Raw genomic sequence first — 21,817 nt, forward strand, 5'->3', positions numbered from 1 at the left:
AGTCTGCTAGCTCCCTTCCCAATTATCATTCCACAGTTGTTCTTTGCTAACAGAGCCTACATTTTATTCAAGTGGGCAATGTGCCCTTTTTCTTTTTTTCAGGTATGAAAGCACAACATTTTATTGGGATAATGGTTCAGATGGCTCCTTTTGAGGCATTATAATGTCCAAGGCCATTTTATTTTGGAGGAGAGCTTTTTTTATTAGAGACATTCCAGTGTTCAGGAAGAATGGGCTTTGTTGGCCATCATTTAAGCTTTTCTGGGTGAATTTAGCAAGGGCTATCATGTCCTCCAGGCCAATGGAAGGAACAAAGATGGCAACCAAATGATCGTACCTGTGGGAAACCAAACGTGCCCAGCTGGCCTTGAAGAGAAGGAGGTTGGCAGCTTTAGGAACTTAATGTGTCCGTCTTAAGAACTACATTTCCCAGCATCCCTTGAAATTAAGGAAGGATGATGAAATAATAAGAGGAAGTCATTGGGTGGGGCTTCCAGGAAAGCTACTTAGAGGGAACTGACTTAACTTGCCCACTTGCTACTTCCTTCTTCCTTCTACCTGGAGCGCAAACAAGATTGCAAGGGCTGCAGCAGCCGTCTTTGACCATGAGGTAACCTTAAGGAAGGAAGCTATATGCCAAGGATGGTGGAACAGAAAGGAGGATATCCTGAACTGGGGTACGAACCCATGTCCCCTGCATCGGCAGGTGGACTCTCAACCACTGCGCCACCAGGGAAGCCCCTCAAAGGATTTTTAAAAATTCATTTATTTTATTTTTGGCTGCATTGGGTCTCTTGCACGTGGGCTTTCTCTAGTTGCGGTGAGTGGGGGTTACTCTTTGTTGCGGTGCATGGGCTTCTCATTGCGGTGGCTTCTCCTGTTGCAGAGCATGGGCTCTAGGCACGCGGGCTTCAGTAGTTGTGGCTCGCGGGCTCAGTAGCTGTGGCACACGGGCTTAGTTGCTCCGCGGCACGTGGGATCTTCCTGGACCAGGGAGCGAAACCATGTCCCCTGCATTGGCAGGCGGACCCTCCACCACTGTGCCACCAGGGAAGTCCTCAAATGATTTTTTTAAACAGTTTTAAGTACATTCCTGTAGCCAGGTGTACAACAGCCCTGGCTGAGGGTCAAATACTTTTACCCACTTGAAGGCGTCCCAGGACATATATGTATCACCAGCAATGGTGATACCCCACTGCCCTCTCCCCCAGGTGGAACAATCATGTCAGCTTCAGAGTCAGGGTTGAGGGAGCGGAATTGGGCCTCTGAGAAAGGTGGAGCTTAGGGGATGCCCAGCCACGTACGTGTATATATAACAGGACCACGTGTGTCTGTGTGCTCTCCAGAATGTGTACATGGCCAGCAGTCCATGGGGTTTATGAAGGAGGGTATACCCCCCTGCCTCAGGACTCAGAAGACAAGAATCTCTGAGCCTGCCTGCATTCTTTCATACAAGCTCACGTGTGTCTGTGATGTAAATGGCACACGCCCCGGATGTGCCACCTTCATGCAGTTCACCGCCTGAACACCTACACTTTATGGGTCCCCAATACCCAGAATGTTTCTATGCATCATTCCCCAGACTCCTGCCACGATTAACATAATTTCTTCAACTGATGCTCTCAAGCAGGAATCTGGAAGCTGGCTTGAGACCAGAATTTGGGAGCTGCATCATATTAATAGCCAGGTTATTCTACTCATCCTTGGAGGACATCAACTAGCCCAGGAGCTAGCCCTCTAATTCATCTCTTCTTAAGCTGGAGGTAGCTTGAAATCAGCCACCATGGAAACTGGCACATGTGACAAATCAGAGATTTTCTTTTCTGAGAGTTGGTTGTTAAACATTTACCAGCACACCACTGATTTTACTTACATTTACCTATTCACGTGCTCAGCAACTATTTAATGCTCTTCTAAAGAATACCAGGAGCTTACAACCTAGTAAATGGAGACAGACGATATATAAGTATACATATAAACAAACCAGATAATTCTAGGTAGTGGTAAAGTACAAAGAAAATTAAATAAAACATCTGATATGTTGAATATACTTCTTTTATCCTTTTCTTTTCCCCGCACATCATATCATGAACAACTCCCCAAGTTATAAAAAGGTCTAAGGACCATTCTTTTTTTTTTCTCATTTAGTTGATTTACAATGTTGTGTTTACCTTCGGGTATACAGCAAAGTGATTCAGATATTTCAGATATATGTAAATATATATATATCTGAAAAAGAATATATATATTCTTTTCCAGATTCTTTTCCATTATAGGTTATTACAAGATATTGAATATAGTTCCCTGTGCTATACAGTAGGTCCTTGTTGTTTATCTCTTTTATATATAGTATAAGGAGCATTCTTCTTTTTTAAAAATTTTTTAATATTTTATACAATTTTAAAAGGTTACTTTCATTTACAGAATATTGACTATTGTTGTACAAGGAGCATTCTTCTTAATGGCTGCATAATATTTATTCCTTGTGGGAATCTTCTAATTTATTTAAGCATTCTCCTATAGTGCTGGGTTTGTCAACACTGGCACTACTGACATTTTGGGTCAAATAATTATTTCTAATTAATTTCTAATAATCATAGCTGTCCTATGCGTCATAGGATATTGAACAGCATCCCTGACTTCTACTCACTAATGGCCAGGACCAGTTATGACAACCAAAAATGTCTCCGGATTTTGTCCGCTGAGGGGAAAAATCACATCAGTTGAAAAATCACTGCCGTGGTTGAACTTCCCATTGTCAAAGAAAAGGTTCCAATCGGCAGGTGAGTCTCAGAGTGTGACCCTTGGCCCAGCATCATCAGCACCACGTGGGAACTTGTTAGAAACGAAAATTCTCAGGTACCTCTCCAGATAGAAGAAATCAGAATCGCTAGGGGTGGGACCAGGCGCTCTGGGTCTTAACAGCCCTTAGGGGATTCTGATGCACTCTCCAGTTTAGTAGGGGGCAGGGGATGAAGGTTTTAGAAATCAAAATAGTGTTTGATGTGGGAAGCTCCCGCAATGCGTGTTTGTGGTTGCATCGTGAGGACGTTTTCCTCTCTGGCTGATCCGCGGCTGGCATAGGCGATTAGTGCAAATTAGCTGAGTTCAGGTGTACTTTTGACTTAAGTACCCGCTTTCAGCGCAAGATTACCAAACACCTCTTATTTTTTCCCCAGGGAGGCTCTGGGAGGCTCCAGGGCCAAAGACAAAATTAAGAATAGAAAGCAAATGGGTCAGCTGACTCTAGGCTCTAACCACCACTTGGGTTTTGCCACTGCATGTAAACCTTAGTTCTTTAAATAAAGACCATTTTGGTCTTTTCAGATACTGAAGAACCACAGAATGCAAGACCAAGCCAAGATGTGCTACTAGCAGTTACCTCTTGCTCTTGTGATCATCTTGGACCTCAGGCTACCATGAATTCAGTTCAGAAATATGGGGGTTCATAGGTTTTCCTAAATGGGGGCAGATCCTTGCCTAGCGCTGGAACCAAAGATCCTCTGGTCCAGTGGGTCTCAACAGTGACAGCACTTGCCCCATCCCAGGGGGCGTTTGTAAAGGGGGCTGGGGGCTGGGTTATCACAGTGAGAGGGACCTCTGGCATTTAGTGAGTTAGTGCAGTGATCGTTAAGCATCCTGGTAGAGTGCTCGTGGGAATGGAAACTGGTGTAATCACTTTGAAAAATAATTCAAGAGTTTCTTTTAAAATTCAACATATGGGGGGGACTTCCCTGGTGGAGCAATGGTTAAGAGTCCTCCTGCCAATGCAGGGGACACGGGTTCGAGCCCTGGTCCGGGAAGATCCCCCCCATGCCGCGGAGCAACTAAGCCCGTGCTCCACAACTACTGAGCCTGCGCTCTGGAGACTGAGAGCCACAGCTACAAGCCCACGAGCCGCAACTACTGAAGACCGCACGCCTAGAGCCCGTGCTCCGCAACAAGAGAATCCACCGCAGTGAGAAGCCCGCGCACCGCAAAGCAGAGTAGCCCCCGCTCTACGCAACTGGAGAAAGCTCACGCACAGCAACCGAAGACCCAACACAGCCAAAAATTATAAATAAGTAAATAAATTTATAAAAAATAAAATTCAACATACACTTATGATAAGACCTAGCCACTCCTAGATACTTATCAGAGAGAAAAGAAAGCCTACGTGCACGTTTATACCAGCTCTATTTGTAACAGCCCCAAATTGAAGGCAACCTGAATGTCCATCAACAGGTGAAAGATACAGGGGCTATTGTACGTCCTTACAGTGGACCCGGCGATCCACAGCGATACGAAGGATGGACTATTGGTACCTAATACGACGCGGATGAATCTCAAGATAATTGTGTTGAGCGGAAGAAGCCAGACAAAAAAGAGTACGTGCTTTATGATTCATTTCCTTTACATACAGTTTTGAAAAAATGCAAGCTAATCTATAGTCACAGAAAACAGATCAAATGTTGCTGGGGACGTGGAAAGGGGAGGGGTATGTATGACGGGAGGGCTTACAGCGGGGATCCCATTGTAATCTCCTTTGGGAAAGGAAACAGTTTGGGTGATAATTATATTAATTAACTCCCCGTGGGGCAACTCGAGACCTGGCAGCTGGTTTCTTTCAACGGAGGGAGAGAGAGAAAGAGGGTGCTGTTCAAGACTTTTGATAGAGCTGAAATCCCCAGCTCCCCTCCACCCCTTCCTGGAGGTCGACGGTTGGGTGCTAAGAGTTCTAACCCTCCCGCCACTTGGTCTTTCTGGTGAGCAGCCCCATCCTGAGGCTGTCTAGGGGCCCCACCCTAAGCCGCCTCATTAGCCTAAACTCAGGTGTGATTGAAAGGGCCTTCTTGTGAATAACAGAAGCCACCCCTGTCACTCAGGAAATTCCGAGGGTTTTAGATCTGTGCCAGGAAGCAGGGATGAAGACCAAATATATTTCTTATTATGCTATAGAGGTTAAACAACTCAAACAAGCTCCCATGGCCCTTGGCTGGCTGTCCTCTGGCCACCGTTCCAGGTCCACTCTGCACATTCTTCTCTCGGCTACCAGCACTGGAAGGCTGACCAGTGTAGCCCATGTCCACAAACTGGGATATGCCCTCTCATCTCCAGTAGTCTAGATGATGGGAGCCCAAAAAGAGAGCAGAGGGAGGGACATGAGTCTGGGTACTTATTCCCCCAGCTCCTTACCGGTGGGGTGGCAGCAGGCTACCCATTCTGACTACTGGTGACCACTCCCTCTCCTTGCCTTTCCAGCACAGGAGAGGTAACTCAGCTGTCACTGGCCTCCAAGTACAACATGATCCCCTGTACTGCTCTCTCCTCAACTCACCCGATTTGAGCGGCCACCTCTCTGGTGCAGGGACCTTGGCTGATACAGAAAATAAGCAGTAGGGACTTCCCTGTCGGTCCAGTGGTTAAGACGCCGCGCTTCCACTGGGTGGAGGCTGGGGGGTGGGGTTTTGATCCCTGGTCCCCAGTCATGGAGCTAAGAACTAAGATCCTGCATGCCTCAGGGTGTGGAAAAAAGGAAAAAGCAATAGAGCTGGGATTGGCCTAGTGTGATGTGATATAATTATTTGTCAGGTTCCTTTCTAAAGTGCACTTTGATGGCTAAATACATAGAAATCACATTATTCAATGTAGTAGATCAAAAATAACTTTAAAACTTAAAACTAGGGCTTCCCTGGTGGCGCAGTGGTTGAGAATCCGCTTGCTGATGCAGGGGACACGGGTTCGTGCCCCGGTCCAGGAGGATCCCACATGCCGCGGAGCGGCTGGGCCCATGAGCCATGGCCGCTGAGCTTGCGCGTCTGGAACCTGTGCTCCGCAACGGGAGAGGCCACAACAGTGAGAGGCCCGCGTGCCAAAAAAAAAAAAAAAAAATTAAAACTAATTTTTTCTTATCACAAAATCAAAACATAGTCATTGTAAGGAAATGTAAAAATACAAATAAATGGAAAGAAACCAAACTCTTGGCCCACAACTCAAAAAACAAATGTAATATTTTCATACATATCCTTCCATTATTTTTCTCTGCATATACATATATACATTTGTTTTACAAAATTAGAATTTTACTATCAGCGCTGTTTTTCATCTTCTTTTCCCTGCCATAAATTGTGATTAGCTACTCACACTTTTACATCCTTTTAAATGGTTGGTTGGCATTGGATTGTGGGGTTATGTCATCGATTTTAAAGCTAATTTTCTATTTGGGGCACTTAGTTTATTTTCGATTTTTGGTTCCTACTAATATACCGTACTGAGTTGGATTGAGGTTTTTTGTTTGTTTGTTTGTTTTGGTCAAATCTTGGCATATGTATTTATTTTCTTCATATAAATTTCTAAACATAGAACTGATGGATTCAGGTGGCACATTTTAAGACTTTGGGTGCGAAATGTCAAACTTCCTCCCCATCTTGACCCTAACTCCAGACGGCCTATGAAATGTCTGTTTCTCTACATCCCCACCAACACTGCATATTAAATATTTGCTTAAAAATCTCTACAAATCACTTCAGTGTGATATTTTAATGTAATTAAATGTATTCTATCTGAAAAAAATAAAAGGTCTCTCTTTAAAGCATGAATTCAAATCAAATAAGTTAAAACCAGCCTTCCTTTGAATAGATCTATGCAGCAAAAGTTAATGTCAGAATTACAACCACACAGCCAAAGAGGAAATTGATGCAACGGTCTATTAAAATTAGGGCACATTACAGTGTGGAAATCTGACAGACACCATCTCTGCCAGGTGATCAAAGTTCACATCAAGAGTGAGAAATCATACTGGTAGCATACACCTTCGATGCGGGCAATGAGAAGATACTTTACCTCTATGGTTTTCCTCCCCAGAACCCATAACAGTAGCATCATCATGCAAAACATGTGAAGGACATTCTACAAAACACCTAAGCAGTACTCCTTAAAGTTATTAAGGGAAGTCATAGCAGCCAAAAGTGAGTATGTCCATCATTGATAAATCCACATTTTGGATAGCCAAAATGTGCTATATCCCTTCAGTGGAATATTATTCAGTCATGAAAAAGGAACAAAGGGTTGATACCTGCTACAACACAGATGAACCTTGAAGACATCATTCTTAGAGAAAGAAGCCAGACACAAAAGGCCACCTGTTGTATGATTCCACTTTTATGAAATTTCCAGAATAGGCAAATCCGTAGAGACAGAAAGTAGATTAGTGTTTGCTGGGAGCTGGGGGCTGGGGCCATGGAGAGTGAGTGCTACGTGGGTGTGTGTTTTCTTACAGAGGTGAAGAAAATGTTCAGGGACTAGTAGTGATGACTGCACAATTTTTGAAGATACTAAAACCCACTGAAGTGTAGACTTTGAAAGAATGGATATTGTAGTATATGAATTACATCTCAAATGGAAAAAACAAAAAACCAAGAAAGTCTGAGAAACTGTCACAACCAAGAGGCATCTAGGGAGCCATGATGCCTCCATGTAATTATGTGCGTCCTGTATGGGATTCTGGACCAGAAAAAGTGCATTTGGTAAAAACTAAGGAAATCTGAACACAGTATAGACTTCAGTAAAAATGTATCAATATTGGTTCATTAACTGTAGCATATATATGGGAATAATGTAAGACATTTAAAATCATAGAGGAAAGTGGGTGTGGGTTATATGGGAAATCTCTACTATCTTTGCAACTTTGCTGTAAATCTAGAAAAGTTGTAACTTTATTAAAAAAAAAAAAGATCAAGTCATACCCAGTGGTGATAATTTGGGCCACTTTAGAAAAAACAGAAGGGTTCTTGCCTCTGGCTTTGAGGACTCAGTATATTCTGATTTTGTCATCAGGAAAACTGCCCATTTGGTAACTGAACCCAGCGTTGGCACATCAGGTCACCAGGGAAGCTGTTGGCTGAGCTAAGGATAAACACCAGCGATTCTATTCTCAGTAAGTGGTTCTCACCACTAACCATCCTTCCTTCCCCTTCGGTTTGTCTGTATCATGTCCAGGCCTGAGGGTAAGTCCTGATTCTAGTGATTTTTGGTTTGAAAAATATTGGGAGATTTCAGTGGATTTGCCTAAAAATAAAATCTTACTTTTTTTTTTTAAAAACAGGTGGCTAACTTCAACATTAATGCCAATGCTTATGACCAAGGAAATCAGATGATGCAAAGCTAAGCAGAATTTTCAAATGACATGAGACTCTAGGTGACATCCAGGACACTGGTTTGCAAGGGTGCACTGGTGCACAGCCCTGAGAAGCAAGCTACTCTTGCAGAAACACCCAGCATATTGAAATATTAAATAGAAAATAACCCCCTCAAACTTGGAAGTTAGGGTCTTGTAAAAGTTTATATTAGGAGAAATTGTACTCAAAGAGCTTTAAAAGTCTATGGAAAAACAGGGTTGTGGACTTCACATCTGTGAACATTCTGAGAAATCACTTAAATTCATTAAAATTATTATTTGAACAACAATAAAAATAGTCCTGGGTAACATTTTCTGCACATGCAGCAATGCTGTTTGTTCCCTTTTTAAGAGAAATCCTGTGACCTCTCTCTCCACAAAACCAAGTATTGAGGCTGAGGCCTGAATCATTCTGGATACACCCCTTGGAGAAGCTTGACCCAAACCAATTCAAAAAAAGAAAGTGCCAAAGTCTTGGCTTTTATGAGTTCCTAAGCAGGCTTTTGAAATTCATGGCAGAGACGATAATCTTGAAAGCCAAGGCTTTTGATTTGCAGGATTTGTAAAAGAGAGGCTTTTTATTTTTTTAAAGGTCTCTAAACTTTCGTTTTGAGTGTCAAAACTTTGGATTCAAAAGCAAATCCCTGATGAAATTTTGGAATAAAGTTAATGCCATAACAAACAATACGTTTGCAGGGGAATTGATGAAAAGTCAGATTATCCTGTCCTTGAGGCTGAAATTCTTAAAAAAAAAAAAAAAAAAGAAATCCTGGAGTGGAAGAATTAAAAATCCCAGGGGTCCCGGGAGTGGGTAAAACTGGATTGGCCATAAGCTGATTAGCTGATTGTTGTTGAAATTATGTTCATTATTTTCTTCTCTCTACTTTTGTCTATTTTTTGAAATGTTTCCATAATAAAAATTTTGCTCTTGTGAGTTTTAATGTGGAAGCTGGGAGACCAGCCAGCAGTTTATTGATACACCTGAAACTAACACAACACTGTTAATCAACTATACTCCAATATAAAATAAAAAAAATTTTTAACCAAAAAATAAAAAAATAAATTATGTAATTTAAAAAAAAAAAGAGGGACTTCCCTGGCGGTCTAGTGGTTAAGACTGGGCGCTTCCACTGCAGTGGGCACGGGTTTGATCCAAGTTGGAGAACTAAGATCCCACATGCTGCCCGGTGCAGCCAAAAAAAATTTTTTTTAATTAAAATCAATTAAATTTGAAAAAAGAAGTTTATTTAACTTATGCAGGCAGGGCTTCCCTAGTGGCTCAGTGGTTAAGAATCCACCTGCCAATGCAGGGCACATGGGTTTGAGCCCTGGGCCGGGAAGATCCCACATGCCTCGGAGCAACTAAGCCTGTGCGCCACAACTACTGAGCCTGCGCTCTAGAGCTCACGAGCCACAACTACTGAGCCCGCATGCCACAACTACTGAAGCCCATGTGCCTAGAGCCTGTGCTCTGCAACAAGAGAAGCCACCACAATGAGAGGTCCTTGCACCCCAATGAAGAGTAAGCCGCGCTCTCTTGCAACTAGAGAAAAACCCGTGCACAGCAATGAAGACCCAATGCAGCCAAAAATAAATAAACAAACAAACAAATAAATAATCCAGGCAAGAGGTGGTGGTGCCTGGATAGGGCAGCCGTGATAGAGAGGAGAAAAGAGGCTGGAGAGAGGCATTTGGATTCAAAATATATCTGGTGGGATCACAATGGATTATTACAACATCTCACACCCTAAATCCCCCGTGCATTTTCCCACCTCCTTCATGTTGAGAACTTACCGTCCCAGGCACTTGACTTTAGGGAGAGAATATGGGTTGCGAGAAAAACAATATGGATGGGGTTAGCCCCTGGGCTGGGTTCCTGAGAAGGGTCTCTGTCCTGGACACCACCTACAGCCTGCGGGACTTTAGAAAACATCCAGACGCCTGTGGGCTTTAGTTTAGGAGCTGTGGGAACCTCAAAGGGTCTTAAGTAGGCTGTGGCCTGAGCTGATTTTAAAAGTCCCTCAACCCCAGCTACTGCATGGAGCAGTTTGGAGTGGGCTGTCTGTGGAAATGGACCAGTTATGAAAAGCTGAAGCATTCCGAGTACTTTACATAAAGGTGCTCTTTCACTCCTCCAAGCAACCTTGTGAAATGGGGATCATTATCCTCATTTTGAACACAGGAAATCTGAGATCAGACAGATTGAGTGAGTACTCATGGTCACAAAGCAATTACCTGTAAGGTTGCCAGATAAAATACAACAAAACCTGGCATGGAACATAGTGATACTAAAAAATTATTCACTGTTTATCTGAAATTTAAATTTAACTGGGTGACCTATATTTTTATTTGCTAAATCTGGCAACCTTAATTACTGACCAAGCCAAGATTTGAGTCCAGGATCTGGCTCCAAAATCCTGGTCCTTCCCCCAAACTACCCAAATTCTATGGCAAGAGTTTACTCTGGTTCATCTCCATACCCTGCTCATGGCCTCACTGGGGCCTTGCCAACAGACAGAGAGTCCCTGGCAAATGTTTACTGAGTGAATATATAGAAGGACATGCAATGACAGAGAACTTGGGGGTTTTTCTGGACAATCAAAAATTCCAGTATAGCGAGTCTCCTATAGTGGGTAAGAGCGTAGGTTCTAATATCAACTCCCTGGGTTCAGATCCTGCTACCATTATTTACCCACCAGCAGCGTGATTTAGGACAAATCACTTAAGCCCTGGGCCTCAGTTTCCTCATCTGTAAAATGGGGATGATAAAAATAGCACTAATAATAGTATTTTGCTCAGAGGTCTGTTTTGAGGATGAAAGTAGCAATGCCAATGCCATGCTTCACAGAGAGTAAGACCTCGGGAAATGTTGGCTATGATAGAGGTCAAGAGGAAGATAAAGAAGTAAGTTAAATGCTGCAAACCCTCCTCACACTGCCAGAAATACTCAGTGTTTTTTTTCAGGGTGGGAACTCAGTTTCCTTCCCCATCTTCCCCGGTGTGGTCACAGAGCCCTGCTCCTGGTAGGGGGTGCAGTAAATACTGATTCAATCAACAAATGAGCCAGGAGCAGAGTTTGTAAGGGGATCAGAATTGACCTCTAAAAATAACCCAAAACTGCACAGAGAACTATATTCAATATCTTGTAAAAATTTATAATGGAAAAGAATCTGAAAAAGAATATATACATACACACACACGTGTGTGTGTGTATAACAGAATCACTTTGCTGTACACCTGAAACATGTCAAATAAATCAGACTTCAATTAAAAAAAATTTTTTAAATCCAAAAAGAAAAAAACAAAAATTATATTAGAGGGAAGTAATTTGAGGGACAATTCTAGAATGTGACAGTGAGTGAGTCAAAGCATCTATTATTGAAAAGTTTGTATTTTGAGAGAAACTTTTTTTTTTAAATAAATTTATTTTATTTATTTATTTATTTGGCTGCGTTGGGTTTTCATTTCTGTGCGAGGGCTTTCTCTAGTTGCGGCGAGCGGGGGCCACTCTTCATCGCGGTGCGCGGGCCTCTCACTATCGCGGCCTTTCTTGTTGCAGAGCACAGGCTCCGGACGCGCAGGCTCAGTGGCCATGGCTCACGGGCCTAGCCACTCCGTGGCATGTGGGATCTTCCCAGACTGGGGCACGAACCCGTGTGCCCTGCATCGGCAGGCGGACTCTCAACCACTGTGCCACCAGGGAAGCCCTGGAGGGGTCTACTTTTGATGGATGGTCATGGAAGGCTTCTTAGGGGAGGTGATCCCCAAGCTGAGACCAGCCAGGTCGAGTTGGTGCTCAGTAAGTATGGAAGGCACGAAAGGAAGCAAAACAGAGTGGGCAAGAGTCGTAAGTGGTCGTGACAAGCACAGACTTTCTGGGTTTGAATCCTACACTGCTAGGACTTGCTGTGTCGTCTTGTGCAAGCTGTTTGCCGTTCTCCCATGCCTCAGTTTCTCCATCTGTAAAATGGGGGTGACAGCAACACTTGCTTCATGGGGCTGTCATGAGGAATCCATGAATTGATATTTATAAGGCATGTGCATGTTTGACCGGCCTGAATCAAGCATCACGCACGTAAGTGTCCCAGAGGCTGTTGACTCTGGTTACATCCTCTGCTTCACCTGAGCTCTAACCTGCACCTCTCCTCTTCTCTACCTGAGGGCGCTCTCCAACTCAACCCAACACAGGCTCACCCTGGAAACGTGGGGAGAGTTAAAGTCCTGAGGGCTTCCCTCAACCAGGAAGGACAGACGTTGGTGGATAAATGCCTCAGGCTCTCTGCCCTCCATTGGAGTCACAGTGACCTGCACCCCACACAGGCTCTCAGGGGACCCCCAGGGAAACAGGCCCTGTTGTCCAACATGGTACCCTGCCCATTAACGCACCCTTTATTGGTTCTTCTCCCTTCCCTGTCTCACTTCTCTCCCTCTCGGTGCTTCCTGGAATCAGCTCCCAGAACTGGGATGGGGCATGCGATGTGTCTAGAGGGTAAAGCATAAGGATGCAGTTCAACTGATGAAAGGGATAAACACATATGGTCTATCCCTATGATGGAATAATATTCTGCCATTAAAAGGAATGAAATTCTGATGCATGCCACAATGTGGATGAACCTCAAAAACATCACAATAAGTGAAGGAAGCCAGACACAAAAGGTCACATATTGTTTGCTTCCATTTACATGAAATGTCTGGAAGAGGTAAATCTATAGACAGAAGGCTAGTGGTTTTCAGGGGTTTGGGAGGAGGAGGAATGAGGAGTGAGTGCTTAGTGGGTACAGGGATTCTTTGGGGTGCTGAAAATGTTTTGAAACTAGATAGAGGTGATGGTTGTACAACACTGTGAATGTATTAAATGTCACTGAATTGGGACTTCTCTGGTGGTTCAGTGGTTGGGACTCCACGCTCCCGATGCAGGCAGCCCAGGTTCGATCCCTGGTGGGGGAACTAGATCCCACATGCATGCCGAAACTAAGAGTTCACATGTCACAACTAAGGAGCCTGTAAGCCGCAACTAAGGTGACTGCCTGCCGCAACTAAGACCCAGCACAACCAAATAAATTAATTAATTAAATAATAAATAAAATAAATATTAAGAAAAAAAAAGTCACTGAATTGTTGGGACTTCCCTGGTGCTCCAGTGGGTAAGACTCTGCGCTCCCAATGCAGGGGGCAACTAGATCCCGCCTGCCTGACACAACTAAGACCCAGCGAAGCCAAAATAAATAAATAAATAATAATAAATAAATATTTTTTTAAAAAGAGTTACTTTCTATTAAAAAAAAAGTCACTGAATTTTTCACTTTTTCTTCTTTTTAATTGGCCGAGATGCATGCTGGATCTTAAGTTCCATGTCCCCTGCAATGGAAGCGCAGATTCCTAACCACTGGACCGCCAGGGAATTCCCTGAACTGTTCACTTTTAAATGGTTAATGTTAACTTTATGTTGTATGAACTTCACCTCAGTTAAAAAATATATTAAACGCACGCACACGCACACCCTGAACAGCTTTCCCCTCCACTGCTCCGAGGCGGGGAATCCTCAGCCAGTCCTGGGACCCTGGGTAGGAATTGTCACCTGGCATCTCCTCCAGGGAGGGGAAGCCTCTTCAGTGCTGAAAACCATGTGGTCCTTCCTTCCTAAAACTGCAAGAAAGGGAATTCATATTTCTTCACTGAGGCTCTACTATGTGCAGGCCCCGTGCTGGACACTGGAAACTGTTTCCTTCAACGCTGTTTTTTTTTTTTCTTCTTCAATTTGGCTGCATCGGGTCCTAGTTGTGACACGTGGGATCTTCGTTGCAGCATGCGGGATCCTTCACTACGGTATACAGACTTCTCTCTAGTTGTGGCGTGCGGGCTCAGTAATTGCAGCACGCGGGCTTAGTTGCCCCATGGCATGTGGGACCCTAGTTCCCCGACCAGGGATCCAACCCGCATCCCCTGCATTGGATGGTGGATTCTTAACTACTGGACCACCAGAGAAGTACTCCTTCAACCCTCTTGACCCTCTTTTGCCTCATCCATTTAATTTTTCTTAATACCACCTGACATTACATTACATATACATGTTTTCTCCCACTTGGCTGTAAGTTTCACAGGTGCCGGAAGTTTGTCTGTCTTGTTTATTACCATATCGCTCTCACCTGGCACATAGTAGGTGCTCAATAAATACTGATCAGGTGAAGGAACCTAGCAAGACAGGCATTAGCATCTCCAGTTTACAGGTGGGGAAATGCAGGCTCAGTGATTTGTCAAAATCACATGACTAGTAATTAACAGAGACTGAATTTGAACTCAAGGCCATCTGGGGGCACAGCCTATGTGGCAGGGAGCGGTCCTTCATCAGCTTCCTATGCGTGGCTGGGATGAGTTAGAAGTCTGAAAATTAAAGGCATCAAGGTGATGACTCATCTCTTAGGCAAAGAAGCAGGGAATGGTGACCCGGAGCTGAGTCACTGTTTCCGCTTCCCTTTGTGCTGACTTGCTCAAACCTCCAGTTCTTGGCCACCCTGAGCTCTTTGTGGGGATGAGGCCAGGGACTGAACATAGCCTGGACCTCCATTCTCATCTTGCCTCTGCCCTCTTGGCTGGGACTGTCTGACCCAGATGGAACCACAGATGTGGGCCCAGGCCAGCAGTCCCTATACAGCTATGGCAAACTCTGAACGCTGGCAGTGATGAAACTTGAAGACATTCCTGCTATGAGGTTTTCTTGGATGGACGGCACCAGCTGTAACCCCTTCCATACCTGACTTATTTAAAACACTTATTTAATCTAACTGTTAAAAAAGAAAAGAAGCCTTAACATCAGAAAGAGATGGGTTTGAAGCCCAGGTCTGTCATTTATTAGCTGTGTGACCTAGGGCTCACTACTTAACCACTCTGTTCTTCAATTTTCTCATCTGGAAAATGAGGTAATAATAGTATCTGCTTCCAAATGTTGGCAGGAGGATGGAACAGGACTTTTTTTGAGTGGGGGTGATTTGTACAGCCTAAAGAAGGAGGAAAAAGTGCTGAAGACTGAACCCCACGGTAGGGATAGAAGTGGAGTGGGGTTGGAGGTGATCAGGGTTCTGGGTGTGGGCCCCAGGATGACCAGTTAGTCAAAGGTTGAGACTGGCCAAGTGGCTTAATCCCTGGCAACTTCACCTTCTCCAACTATACAAGAGTGGGGGATGGATCATGCTAAGCCCTGCCCTGTGCCACACAGAAATAGAATACGAGCTCACACAGAATGCGAACATCCCACAAAAGGAAGAATGTTAATCAAGCTCATGGCTGGGGATTTCAGGGTGACGGATAGTAAAACTATTACCCAGGCTTCCCTGGTGGCACAGTGGTTGGGAGTCCGCCTGCCAATGCAGGGGACACGGGTTCGTGCCCCAGTCCAGGAAGATCCCACATGCCGCGGAGCGGCTGGGCCCGTGAGCCATGGCCGCTGAGCCTGCGCGTCCGGAGCCTGTGCTCCGCAACGGGAGAGGCCACGACAGTGAGAGGCCCGCGTACCGCAAAAAAAAACCAACAAAAAACCCCCCACTATTACCCTGGTAATCCTTGAATGTATTTTCGTTGTGAAAGATTCTAACACTCCAGATCTATATAGAGCAAACTATGAAGTCCCTCTTCATCCGTTTCCACTATCAACAGTTTGGAGCACGCTCTTACTGTCTTTTTTCTTCGCATTTATGTAGATAACGTGCACAGGGCTAATAGCTAACGCTAACCGGGCATTTACCACATATCAGGCACTGCCCCAAGCAATCTACATAGCTTAATATATTGAATCTTCACAACAGCCACATGAGGCAAATTCTTTTATCATCTTTCTTTTACAGAGGGGGAAACTCAGACCCAGAGAAGTGAAGTAACTTCCCCAAAGTCACGCAGCTTCGGAGAGGAGGAGTTGGGATTCAAACTCAGGCAGCCTGGCCCCAAAGTCTATACATGTAACCATGGCATTCTGTTGTCTCTCATATATTTTCTGTTTTCCATAAACGGGGTCATACCTTGTGTATCTTTTGCATCTTGTTTTTTACATTTGATATATTTTAGAGACCATCCCATGTCAGTTCACATAGGACTGCTCCTCTCACTTTAATGATGGCACAGAACTGCATGATATTCCACAGACAAAGATGCTATAATATATTTGTTGATTCCTTGTTGATGGACTGTTAGGGTGTTTCCACTCTCTCATTTTTACAAACAACCCTTTCACCGTCATCACTTAAACATGTATCTTTGGATCTTTGGGAACTCATAGCTATTTCTAGAGATTCCTAGAAGTGAGGATTTAAATCTTCAGAAAATATTGTTAGATTGTCTTCCCAAAAGGAAGTCCCAGTATACACCCCATCATCAGTGTATAAGTCCCTGATCCCCACACTCTTGCCAACACTGGATGGATATAGCTTTCATTTATTTTGTCACTGGATGGGGGAGATGGGAAAGTCATGTCTCGCTGGATGTTTTCCTTTGCATTTCCCAGATTACCAGTGAGCTCAGCATCTTTTCTTGCTTTTTTTTTTGATTGAAGTCTAGTTGATTTACAATGTTGTGTTAGTTTCTGCTGTGCAGCAAAGTGACTCAGTTATACACATATATATATATATATATTCTTTTCCATTATGGTTTATCCCAGGAGATTGGATATAGTTCCCTGCACTATACAGTAGGACCTTGTTGTTTTCAGCAGCTTTCCAAATGTGTATAATGACCATTTCTGTATTACCTTCTGTGAATGCCCTGACAGAGTTAATAGGGCTGTGGAAATTTAACATTTCTTTCTCTGTGTACCCCAACTCCACCCTGTAGTCGCCGTTTATGGCTATCCAAATCCTCCTCTTTCCTGTGATGATAGTCCCTGTGTCCCCCTTTTCACCAATCTCCTGTGTGGTCACATTCACAGCCTTTGACCCAAAGGCAGCCAACAGGTCCATCCCCAGGTCACGGTGATGGGTTCAGGGCAGAGCTCACGACCCAAGAAGGGCCAACCAGAGAAAACAAGCCTCCAACCTTGACTTCATTTCCATCTCTTGGACAGAGAAACTCTGTTTTCCTCTGCATTTGGATCAGTGACATGAGGAATCCAAAGTTGCCAGGGAACCCCAAGAGAAGCAGGAAAATGAAGAAACCACAGAGAAGGCAAAGTGAAGGAAGGCAGAGATTCTGAGTCTGGATGGTATTATTATCTGAGCCCCTGGATCCAGCTTCATCCAAAGTCAACCCATGCCTGAACTTCCCCATCATGTAAGGGAATGGATTTCTTTGTTTTAATTATTATTATTTTTTAAAACAGCTTAGGTTGAGATTGTTGGGTTTTTTGGTTTTGGTTCTTTTCATTTTCACCTTGTAGTGAGTGCTAACTGATCCCCATGTCCAGAAGAAAGAAAACACAGATTTGTATTGAAACAGAGCAGGACTCTATGGCCCTTCCCCCTGGCCCCATGTCCTCAGCCTGCCTTTTGGCTGTGGAAAAACTTTAGCCAAAGAAAAAGTTTAATTAGAGAAGTGAGAAAACGCAGAAACAAAGGAAAACAGTCCAACAAGACTAATAATAATAGTTGAGTCATTAAGCATAGTCAAGGACCTTTAGTTCCTTCTCAAGAGCTATAGATAATATTCTAAGCCATATCCTGTGAGCTGTCTTACAGATACTGAAACCCCCACCAGGTGGAGAAGTTAACTACATGATGATCAGCCATGACATAAGCTGCCACAATTCTGAGAACTGGCCTCAAGAAATGGAAACAGAGATAGCCTCATCCACCAGAGGGCAGACAGCAGAAGCAAGAAGAACTACAATCCTGCAGCCTGTGGAATAAAAACCATATTCACAGAAAGATAGACAAAATGGAAAGGCAGAGGGCTTTGTACCAGATGAAGGAACAAGATAAAACCCCAGAAAAACAACTAAATGAAGTGGAGATAGGCAACCTTCCAGAAAAAGAATTCAGAATAATGATAATGAAGATGATCCATGACCTCAGAAAAATAATGGAGGCAAAGATCTAGAAGATGCAAGAAATGTTTAACAAAGACCTAGAAGAATTAAAGAATAAACAAACAGAGATGAACAATATAATAACTGAAATGAAAAACACACTAGAAGGAATCAATAGCAGAATAACTGAAGCAGAAGAACGGATAAGTGACCTGGAAGACAGAATGGTGGAATTCACTGCCATGGAACAGAATAAAGAAAAAAGAATGAAAAGAAATGAAGACAACATAAGAGACCTCTGGGACAACATTAAATGCAACAACATTCGCATTATAGGGGTCCCAGAAGGAGAAGAGAGAGAGAAAGGACCCGAGAAAATATTTGAAGAGATTACAGTCAAAAACTTCCCTAACATGGGAAAGGAAATAGCCACCCAAGTCCAGGAAGTGCAGAGAGTCCCAGGCAGGATAAACCCAAGGAAAAACATGCCGAGACACATAGTAATCAAACTGACAAAAATTAAAGACAAAGAAAAATTATTGAAAGCAACAAGGGAAAAATGACAGGTAACATACAAGGGAACTCCCATAAGGTTAACAGCTGATTTCTCAGCAGAAACTCTACAAGCCAGAAGGGAGTGGCACGATATATTTAAAGTGATGAAAGAGAAGACCTTACAACCAAGATTACTCTACCTGGAAAGGATCTCATTCAGATTCGATGGAGAAATCAAAAGCTTTACAGACAAGCAAAAGCTAAGAGAATTCAGCACCACCAAACCAGCTCTACAACAAATGCTAAAGGAACTTCTCTAAGTGGGAAACACAAGAGAAGAAAAGGACCTACAAAAACAAACCCATAACAATTAAGAAAATGGTAATAGGAACATGCATATTGATAATTACCTTAAATGTGAATGGATTAAATGCTCCAACCAAAAGACACAAGCTCCCTGATTGGATATAAAAACAAGACCCATATATATGCTGTCTACAAGAGACCCACTTCAGACCTAGAGATACATACAGACTGAAAGTGACGGGTTGGAAAAAGATATTCCATGCAAATGGAAAGCAAAAGAAAGCTGGAGTAGCAATACTCATATCAGATAAAATAGAATTTAAAATAAAGAATGTTACAAGAGACAAGGAACTACATAATGATCAACGGATCAATCCAAGAAGAAGATATAACAATTATAAATTATGTGCACCCAACACAGGAGCACATCAATACATAAGGCAACTGCTAACAGTTATAAAACAGGAAATCGACAGTAACACAATAATAGTGGGGGACTTTAACACCTCACTTACACCAATGGACAGATTATCCAGACAGAAAATTAATAAGGAAACACAAGCTTCAAATGACACAATAGACCAGATAGATTTAATTGATATTTATAGGACATTCCATCCAAAAAACAGCAGATTACACTCCCTTCTCAAGTGCACATGGAACATTCTCCAGGATAGATCACATCTTGGGTCACAGATCAAGCCTCGGTAAATTTAAGAAAATTGAAATCATATCAAGCATGTTTTCCAACCACAACGCTATAAGATAAGAAATCAATTACAGGGAAAAAATGTAAAAAACACAAGCACATGGAGGCTACACAATACGTTACTAAATAACCAAGAGATCACTGAAGAAATCAAAGAGGAAATAAAAAAGTACCTAGACAAAAAAAAAAAAAAAAAGTACCTAGACACATATTACAAAGAGAACACGATGATCCAAAACCTATGGGGTGCAGCAAAAGTAGTTCTAAGATGGAAGTTTATAGCAATACAAGCCTACCTCAAAAAACAAGAATCTCAAATAAACAATCTAACCTTACACCTAAAGCAATTAGAGAAAGAAGAACAAAAAAAACCCAAAGTTAGCAGAAGGAAAGAAATCATAAAGATCAGATCAGAAATAAATGAAAAAGAAATGAAGGAAACAGTAACAAAGATCAATAAAACTAAAAGCTTGTTCTTTGAGAAGATAAACAAAATTGATAAACCATTAGCCAGACTCATCAAGAAAAAAAGGGAGAAGACTCAAATCAACAATATTAGAAATGAGAAAGGAGAAGTAACAACTGACACTGCAGAAATAAAAACGATCATGAGAGATTACTACAAGCAACTATATGCCAATAAAGTGGACAACCCGGAAGAAATGGACAAATTCTTAGAAAAGCACAATGCTCTGAGACTGAACCAGGAAGAAATAGAAAATATGAACAGACTGATCACAAGTAATGAAATTGAAACTGTGATTAAAAATCTTCCAACACACAAAAGTCCAGGACCAGATGGCTTCACAGGTGAATTCTATCAAACATTTAGAGAAGAGCTAATAGCCATCCTTCTCAAACTCTTCCAAAAAATTGCAGAGGAAGGAACACTCCCAAACTCATTCTATGAGGCCACCATCACCCTGATACCAAAACCAAATATACTACAAAAAAAAAAAGAGAAAATTACAGATCAATATCACTGATGAATATAGATGCAAAAATCCTCAACAAAATACTAGCAAACAGAATCCAACAACACATTAAAAGGATCATACACCACAATCAAGTGGGATTTATCCCAGGGATGCAAGGATTCTTCAATATACGCAAATCAATCCATGTGATACACCATATTAACAAACTGAAGAATAAAAACCATATGATCATCTCAATAGATGCAGAAAAAGCTTTTGACAAAATTCAATACCAATTTATGATAAAAACTCTCCAAAAAGTGGGCATAGAGGGAACCTACCTTAACATAATAGAGGCTGTATATGACAAACCCACAGCAAACATCATTCTCAATGGTGAAAAACTGAAAGCATTTCCTCTAAGATCAGGAACAAGGCAAGGATGTCCACTATCGCCACTATTATTCAACATAGTTTTGGAAGTCCTAGCCATGGCAATCAGAGAAGAAAAAGAAATAAAAGGAATACAAATTGGAAAAGAAGAAGTAAAACTGTCACGGTTTGCAGATGACATGATACTATACATAGAGAGTCCTAAAGATGCCACCAGAAAACTACTAGATCTAATCAATGAATTTGGTAAAGTTGCAGGATACAAAATTAATGCACAGATATCTCTTACATTCCTATACACTAACAACAAAAGATCAGAAACAGTTATTAACGAAACAATCCCATTCACCATTGCAACAAAAAGAATAAAATATCTAGGAATAAACCTAACTAAGGAGATAAAAGACCTATACTCAGAAAACTATAAGACACTGATGAAAGAAATCAAAGATGACACAAACAAATGGAGAGATATACCATGTTCTTGGATTGGAAGAATCAATATTGTGAAAATGACTATACTACCCAAAGCAATCTACAGATTCAATGCAATCCCTATCAAATTACCAGTGGCATTTTTTACAGAACTAGAACAAAAAGATCTTAAAATTTATATGGAGACACAGAAGACGCTGAAGAGCCAAAGCAGTCTTGAGGGAGAAAAACGGAGCTGGAGTAATCGACTCCCTGACTTCAGACTATACTACAAAGCTACAGTAATCAAGACAATATGGTACTGGCACAAAACCAGAAACATAGATCAATGGAACAGGATAGAAAGACCAGAGATAAACCCACGCACCTATGGTCAACTAATCTATGACAAGGGAGGCAAGGATATACAATGGAGAAAAGACAGTCTCTTCAATAAGTGGTGCTGGGAAAACCAGACAGCT

This window comes from Delphinapterus leucas, chromosome 15, assembly GCF_059928025.1.
Source record: "Delphinapterus leucas isolate spDelLeu-1000000601 "Yukka" chromosome 15, BTC_Dleu_Yukka2, whole genome shotgun sequence".
Taxonomy (NCBI): domain Eukaryota; kingdom Metazoa; phylum Chordata; class Mammalia; order Artiodactyla; family Monodontidae; genus Delphinapterus; species Delphinapterus leucas.